Here is a 7,135-nt window from a genome sequence, read left to right on the forward strand (position 1 = left end):
TATATTTTCCAAGCAATTCAAAACTGTATAGCAATGCAAGTAGAGGCATATTTATTCAACACATACCACATTTTCCGCTTATCTTTAGTCATTAGTATTACATAGCCTTTTAGGTGGAAACAATGGCATACCATGGGGGGAAAACAGAGGCTGTTCCTTGGGCCTTAAACTCTATGGGGGTGTAAAATTTCACCCTCCGTTGTCACTGCAGGCTTTTCTTTGGAGCAACACAGGGATGCCAGAAGTCATCCAGGGGCTGCTTTGCCATGTCGTGTGCTGCCAAAGCTTCCAATTCAAAGCACAGCAGTCAATTTTTGTTGATTGTGGTGCTCTGCATAGGCAGCGACCGAGCTGATCAAATGCTCAATAAGATGAAGTCAGCTTTGTCATCTATATTGCTGCCTATACAAAGCACAGCACCTGTGAACAAACTCAACTCTATTGCTGCGCTCTGCATAGTCACTGACTGAGATGACAAAGACTGCACTGTGCTCTCCTACAGCTCCCGCCTCCCCTCCGAGTTGTAATTTTCAGAGAGGAGAGACAGAGAACTGCTCAAGAACCTGTCCCCAAATGTTAAGGTGTCACATGCAAACAAAACACATTAATATTATAATAAACTTTCAGCTTTTAAATATGTTTTACTCCCCCTAAGTATGGTTATGACATGCACTAGGGTTAGAGCTTGGATCAGGAAAAAGTTTAGGACGAGCCTAAGGGTTAGGCCTAGAATTATTGATAGTGGTAGGGTTTGGTTTTGGGCTAGGGTGATAAGATAGCTACATAAAAACACAAAAATGTAATAAGAATAAAATAAATCATAATTTTTCATTTTTTTAAACTATATATTAGATTTTAGGAAATAGCAGAAAATAGAGGAACAGAGGGCAAAGTGTAATGGCATCAGTATTTTCTTAAAATAAATTACTTGTACGTGGAGGATAAGGAGTTCAATACTGGTGGAAGGAATGAGGGCGCACTACTGGTTCACGAGTTAGGGAGCACAAAATACTTGTCTTGCCCACTGCCAACCCACGCTATGCCACCAAGCGGAAATGCTGTTTAAAAATGGGAACTATATACTTCAAGGCATCTTTGTGGGTGAAGAATGTGGTGTAAAACAGACACTTACATTGGCGGAGCAGGGAATCCTCCTGAATGCGTCCACCGCGGCCAGCCTTGTTCCTTCCGGACTGGTTTTCAGGAGAGCACACAAGCTGAGTGTAGGTATTAGTGAACTTGCAGCCCTTCCAGCATTTCCTATAGCTTTTAAAAAGCCCTGCATCTAAACAAAGATGAGGAAACAAAAATAAAATAACCCAATATTCCCAAACTTCCAAAGTAATAATTAGTCTGATTCCATTTTAGTATTACAATGTATAAAAATGACAATCAGGCTTCTCTGATGGGCTTTATTAATGTTCACCCATCATCACATTACCCGCACCTGCTGTATTCCCTCAGGTTCTTGTGCAGTACAGTTATTTCCCAGGCGTTCTTTCAAAATATTCAGCACATTTTGTACTTCCAGGAGTTCATGACAGGCTGCGTTGGCCAAGCAGAAGTGATGGACCATGGAGGTGATGGCGAGGTATTCACTCAGTCCAGCTCCGGGGTCTTGCAGCAAAAACTGGAAAACATGATCCATAATTTATGCTATTGTAAACCAAAAATGCCCAAACTCTCCTGCTGGGGAAAACCTTTATAGGGAATAGATCAAAGCCTGTACCCAAGACATGTATTAGGCTTTATAGGATTGTCTTTGGTTTACTCATGGATATGCCAAACAATACAGCATAAAGCTCTGGTAAAAATTAAGAGACCACCATATCAAATCCCTGTCATGGGCAGCCCATTCTCCAGACCTGAACCCCATTGAAAACCTCTGGAATGTAATCAAGAGGATGATGAATAGTCACAAGCCATCAAACAAAGAAGAGCAGCTTAAATTTTTGTGCCAGAAGCAGTGTGAAAGACTGGTGGAAAGCATGCCAAGACGCAAGAAAGCTTTAAAAATCATGGTTATTCCACAAAATATTGATTTCTGAACTCTTCCTGAGTTAAAACATTGGTATTGTTGTTCCTAAATGATTATGAACATGTTTTCTTAGCATTATTTGAGGTCTGCAAGCACTGGTTTTTTTTTTAATTTTGACCATTTCTCCTTTTCAGATAAAAAATAAAAAATTTATTGCTAGGAAATTCAGAGACATGTTGTCAGAAGTTTGTAGACTAAGGCTAGGTTCACATTTGCGTATGGTCGAGCTGTGGAGGGCTGTGGACTTCCTCCGTTAAGCTCCGCCCACTGCCGCACCTCCTCCGGTCAGCTCCACCTACGCCCGCATACCTATCTTTAACATTGAGTATGCAGGCCGTGCAGATGTATGCGGGTGCGTCGTTTTGACGCCGCGGCGACCCGCGTCGAACGCAACAAGTTGCAATTTTGATGCGGTCACTGCATTAGGACCAGCGAGGACGCTGGTATCCAGGATAAATAGCGGGTGACTAAGCGCGTGTGTCACTTAGTTACCCACTGTTTACCTTGGATATCAGCTCCCAGCACGAGCACGCTGGTATCCAGGGTACACAGCGGGTAACTAAGCGACGCGCGCACTTAGTTATCCGCTATTTACCCTGGATACCAGCTCCCAGCGTCTGCTTACAGCGCTGGGTGCTCGCTGATCGTTTGTCTCCCACTGCCACGTGATGCATGCTGGCCAGTGGGAGACCAACGATCAAAAAATGGCCCGGGACATTCCTGCACGATCAGCGATACCCGGCGGGGGGGTCCGGTCACTGATGTTGCGTCACAAAATAGATGACGCATCAGCGATCTCACTAGCGATCTCGCTTAGTGTGAAGTACCCCTTAGAATGCAATTGTAACTTGATCTTTTCACTTCACTGGTTTTCTCTGGTAGAAAAGTGTGCAGATCTTTCTGTCATCCTCAGACACAGCTGCCGTTAATGTGTAACTACTGAGAAGTGCGGTAGATTCATTACCTCATTATATCTTTATAGAAGTCTAATATTTTTACTGATTGAAGTTTTTCTGGTTCAATAATAAAAATCTGTGCTTAGAACTTTAAGATTAAAGTCAATTATTTGTTCACATAACTTACCTGACAAACCTGAACCCCCAAAAAGATGTTGAAAAATTAAATAATTCTTCTGCATATCACTCAACGCTGCTGATATCAAGAGGGGTATAATCTGGCATGAGGGGGTATGAAATGGCCTAGGCCATAATATACCCAGGATATAGTCAAGCCTAGGCCGATTTAACCCCAGGTATAGTCTGGACTCGGGGTACACTATGGCCTGTTACACCGGTACTCGGAATCGGTGAGGGTCACAGCGGTGGAATCACCGGCGATCGGGAATTTATTCAATGTATAGGGGATAACTTACACACCTTAGAATATTATAAGTGTTATTTTTGTGAACTCAAAGCAACTGGGAGTAAGAACAGCTCAGCTATAAAACAGTAGACCTCACAATCTCGCAAAGTAGGGCTGCCAAGAGCTGTTGTGAAAATATTACGTACATTTTCTACAGAATCTCTTACTACAGAATTACAGGCCATCTCTAGAGGTAACACCATCACAAGTATTGAGAGTCAGGAAATTGGAATCCATGGTCAAGAAGCTGCACATAAGCCTTAGAAAACCAACGCTATGTCATGCGCTGATTGGAGTGGTGCAAAGCATGGCGCTGCTGGACCTCAGAGCAGTGGAAATGTGTTCTTGGAGTGAAAAATCATGTTGCAGACTGATTGACGAAAACTGGGAGTGTGTAATGCTGAGAAGTCAGAATAGAAGAGTGCTTACTGTAAAATATGAAGGAATGAGGACAATCGCCCAATTTGGGGCTGTTTTTTCAGGGTTTGGGCTAGACCAAAATTGAAGAGTAATCGTAATATTAGAGGGTCTAAATACAGGTGTGATGATCAGATGACCACATATATTTTACCATATAGTGCTTAGGTAACTAGGTAACATCAGTAATATGTATTGGTAAAAACAATAGTAAGTGATGAGCACATGGTCCCTTTAAATGTATGAAATGTCAGTGCTGCAGCCGGGATGAGAAGCAGACTGCATTCATTTTACACATAATCAAATGGAAAATTCTTCTGAACAACTGCATAGAATTATTTTCAGCTGTCCTAAGTTATACTGCTGACCTTAAGAGAATTAGTATTGTAATACACACAAGATGTCATAGGCAATGAGTCACAGAAAGTCGAGATGTCAGCATAAAATACATAAAAAAAGCAAAAACCTTCCAGGATGAGGTATTATCTGACCTCTAGTAAGTGAGATACTCATTTGGTCAAGCTGCAGATGACAACACCTACCGCTGACGTTATACACATTATATCAATACTGGATTTTTTAATTTGTAAAACTAGTTTATTTTCATACAAGTCTATGGGTGCGCGTAAAATATCGGACTACCCTCAGATGTCATCCTAGTGCAGTCCGACATCCGCAAACTCAGACAATGGAAAAGATGGAGAAATTAAAGGGGTTGTCCGGGCTTTTCACATAATCTCAGTGCATATCTGGGCTGCAGAATGCTGACAATAAGTAATTTACCTTCTGTCACCAGTTTGCAGGGTTTTCTAGATATCAGTCACTTGCTTCTGAGCAGAACGTCCAAGGGGGGTGTGTGTTCTGGCATTTAAATGAAAACTGTCCGTTTCCTCCTACTCTACTAAAAACCTGCCCTCTATAGCAACAACCCCACCCTCCATAGCAACAGGCCCTCCCCGTCCACATGAACAAGCCCTCATCACACAGTAACAAATCCTCCCCCTCTAGCAGCCTCAGTGCAGAGAGCAGAACCACCCAGCTGCTCCTCCCCCAGACACATACTGAACAGTGATCTATGGAAAATGAAACTCTAGTGAGGAGGGAAAATCATAGTAGAGTATTAGAGTAGGAGGAAACGACCAGTTCTCATTTCAATGCCAGAACACCCCCCCTTGGATGTTCTGCTCAGAAGCAAGAGAGTGATATCTAGAAAACCCTGCAAACTGGTGACAGAAGGTAAATTACTTATTGTCACCATTCTGCAGCCCAGATATGTACTGAGATTATGTGAAAAGCCCGGACAACCCCTTTAAGTTCTCCTTCTTCTCCACAGTTGTGATGCGATTCTCTCATGAGAGCCTTATTCTTGTGCCTAATAATTGTGAGTAATGATGAGTAAGAATGAATTTTTGATTCACTAATAGATAGGAAGGAACAAACCAAATTACTTTGGAGAACTTTTTTTTGTGTTATTAAAGTGTTACTTTTTGATAAAAAATATTTCCACAATTTCTATAAATACAACCAATACTCGTTTGTCAGAGAAACCAAACAGATCAATTAAGAAACACTGGGTAACTATCAAAACATAAAGAAATTTAGAAACTCACAGTGAGAGAGCCGATCATCCCGGATGTCGGTTCCGCTATGAACGCCAGTGACCACAGATATGATTCCACTTTCTCATCTTCTAATTCTTTTGAAAGCAGAATTTCTTTCATTAAACCAACACAGGCTTCAGTTCCACAGGATGGAAGAGCGTCCAGAAGAGGTTGCCTAAAAGAAAAAAATAATATATTCTAATGGGAAATTGATGAAAAAACTATTAGAAGTCATCACAGAGAAAGTTGTCAGTGTAGCTCAAACTGTAAAACAGATTTCCATAGTACAGGCAAGGTTTGAAGTATATTACATGTACTACGTTAAAATGTTCCACTTCTTAATTTCTCCACTTTTCAGACTTCTTTTCTTCTCCCTTTCCCCTTTCCCTGATAATTTACCTTGATTATATTGGTAAAATTTGTCCCGTTAGTGAGGCAAGTTGTCAGCTTACTAAGGGATAAGGTTACAATGGCTGCCGATATTAATCTATGGAAAAAAAGGATAGGGGATGGGCTGCAGAGACACATGGAAAGGTGTACAGACATACACATATACTGATGTGGCTTCCAAAGGGGTTTCTGTCTCCTCCCAGTGCTGGATTTACAGCAACACTGCTTAGTACTGCTGAATAATGTCCTCAATGATGCTGTTTGTTTGATAAATAAAGGTAAGGGATCATGATTGTCTCTTCTCCTTCTGTGTAGTCTATGGGCGGCCTCATAGCAGTTTATTTATTGCGTGATTAGTGGAGAAGGCAGGGGAAGCAAAAGAAAAGTGTAATCACCAGAAAAAGTTTTTTTGTTTTTTTTCCAGTGATATGATAAGGTACAAATTTTCTTATCTTTGCTTTTACTATTAATTTATGGAAAGTATTTTTTTTTTTTAATTAGAGGTAGACCTTAAATTCATAAATTCTGGCTACCAGTATCCACCACTAGATGGTATTATGGGGCTCACAGTGTACTCTCTTATTAGTCAGTTCAATGTACAGTGGCATGCAAAAGTTTTGGCACCCCTGGTCAAAATTACTGTTATTGTGAACAGTTAAGCAAGTTGAAGATAAAATGATCTCTAAAAGGCCTAAAGTTAAAGATGACACATTTGTTTTGTATTTTAGGCTAAAAAGTAATACACATTGTAATTTTTTCACATTTTAAAAATTACAAAAAGAAAAATGGTCCGATGCTAAAGTTTGGGCACCTTTGGAGATTTGTGTGCTCAGATAACTTTGACCAAGGTTTCAGACCTTAATTAGCCTGTAAGGGTTATGGCTTGTTCACCCTCAATGTTAGGAAAGGCCAGCTGATGCAGATTCCACAGGTTTAGAAACACATAGCCTCCTCCAACCTTGTGCGAAAAAACAGCCACCATGGGTTCTTTTAAGCAGCTGCCTAGCACTCTGAAAATTAAAATGGTGGCGGCCCACAAAGCAGGAGAAGGCTATAAGAAGATAGCAAAGCGTTTTCAAGTTGTCCTTTCCTCAGTTCAATATGTAATTCAGAAATAGCAGTTTACAGGAACAGTGGAGGTCAAGATAAGGTCTGGAAGGCCAAACAAAATTTCAGAGAGCTTCTTGTCTGATTGCTAGAAAGGCATATCAGAACCCCCACTTGACTGCAAAAGAGCTTCAGAAAGATTTAGCAGATTCTGGAGGTGTGGTAATTGTTCTATTGTTCAGAGACACCTTATCAAATATGGCCTTCATGGAAGAGTCAT

At 41.0% G+C, this 7,135-nt stretch overlaps 1 long non-coding RNA gene across 1 annotated transcript; it reads right to left on the minus strand.

The window, feature by feature from the left end:
• Window positions 1-1,138: 1,138 nt before the first annotated feature.
• LOC141047664 (uncharacterized) lies at window positions 1,139-5,577 on the minus strand. The gene is made up of 3 exons (XR_012219876.1): window positions 5,428-5,577; window positions 1,448-1,630; window positions 1,139-1,285 (listed from the first exon to the last, which is right to left on the minus strand). It is a non-coding gene; the product is annotated as an uncharacterized lncRNA (long non-coding RNA).
• Window positions 5,578-7,135: the final 1,558 nt, after the last annotated feature.

Source organism: Dendrobates tinctorius, unplaced genomic scaffold, assembly GCF_039654945.1.
Source record: "Dendrobates tinctorius isolate UK_male_01 unplaced genomic scaffold, ASM3965494v1 ptg000129l, whole genome shotgun sequence".
NCBI classification, from domain to species: domain Eukaryota; kingdom Metazoa; phylum Chordata; class Amphibia; order Anura; family Dendrobatidae; genus Dendrobates; species Dendrobates tinctorius.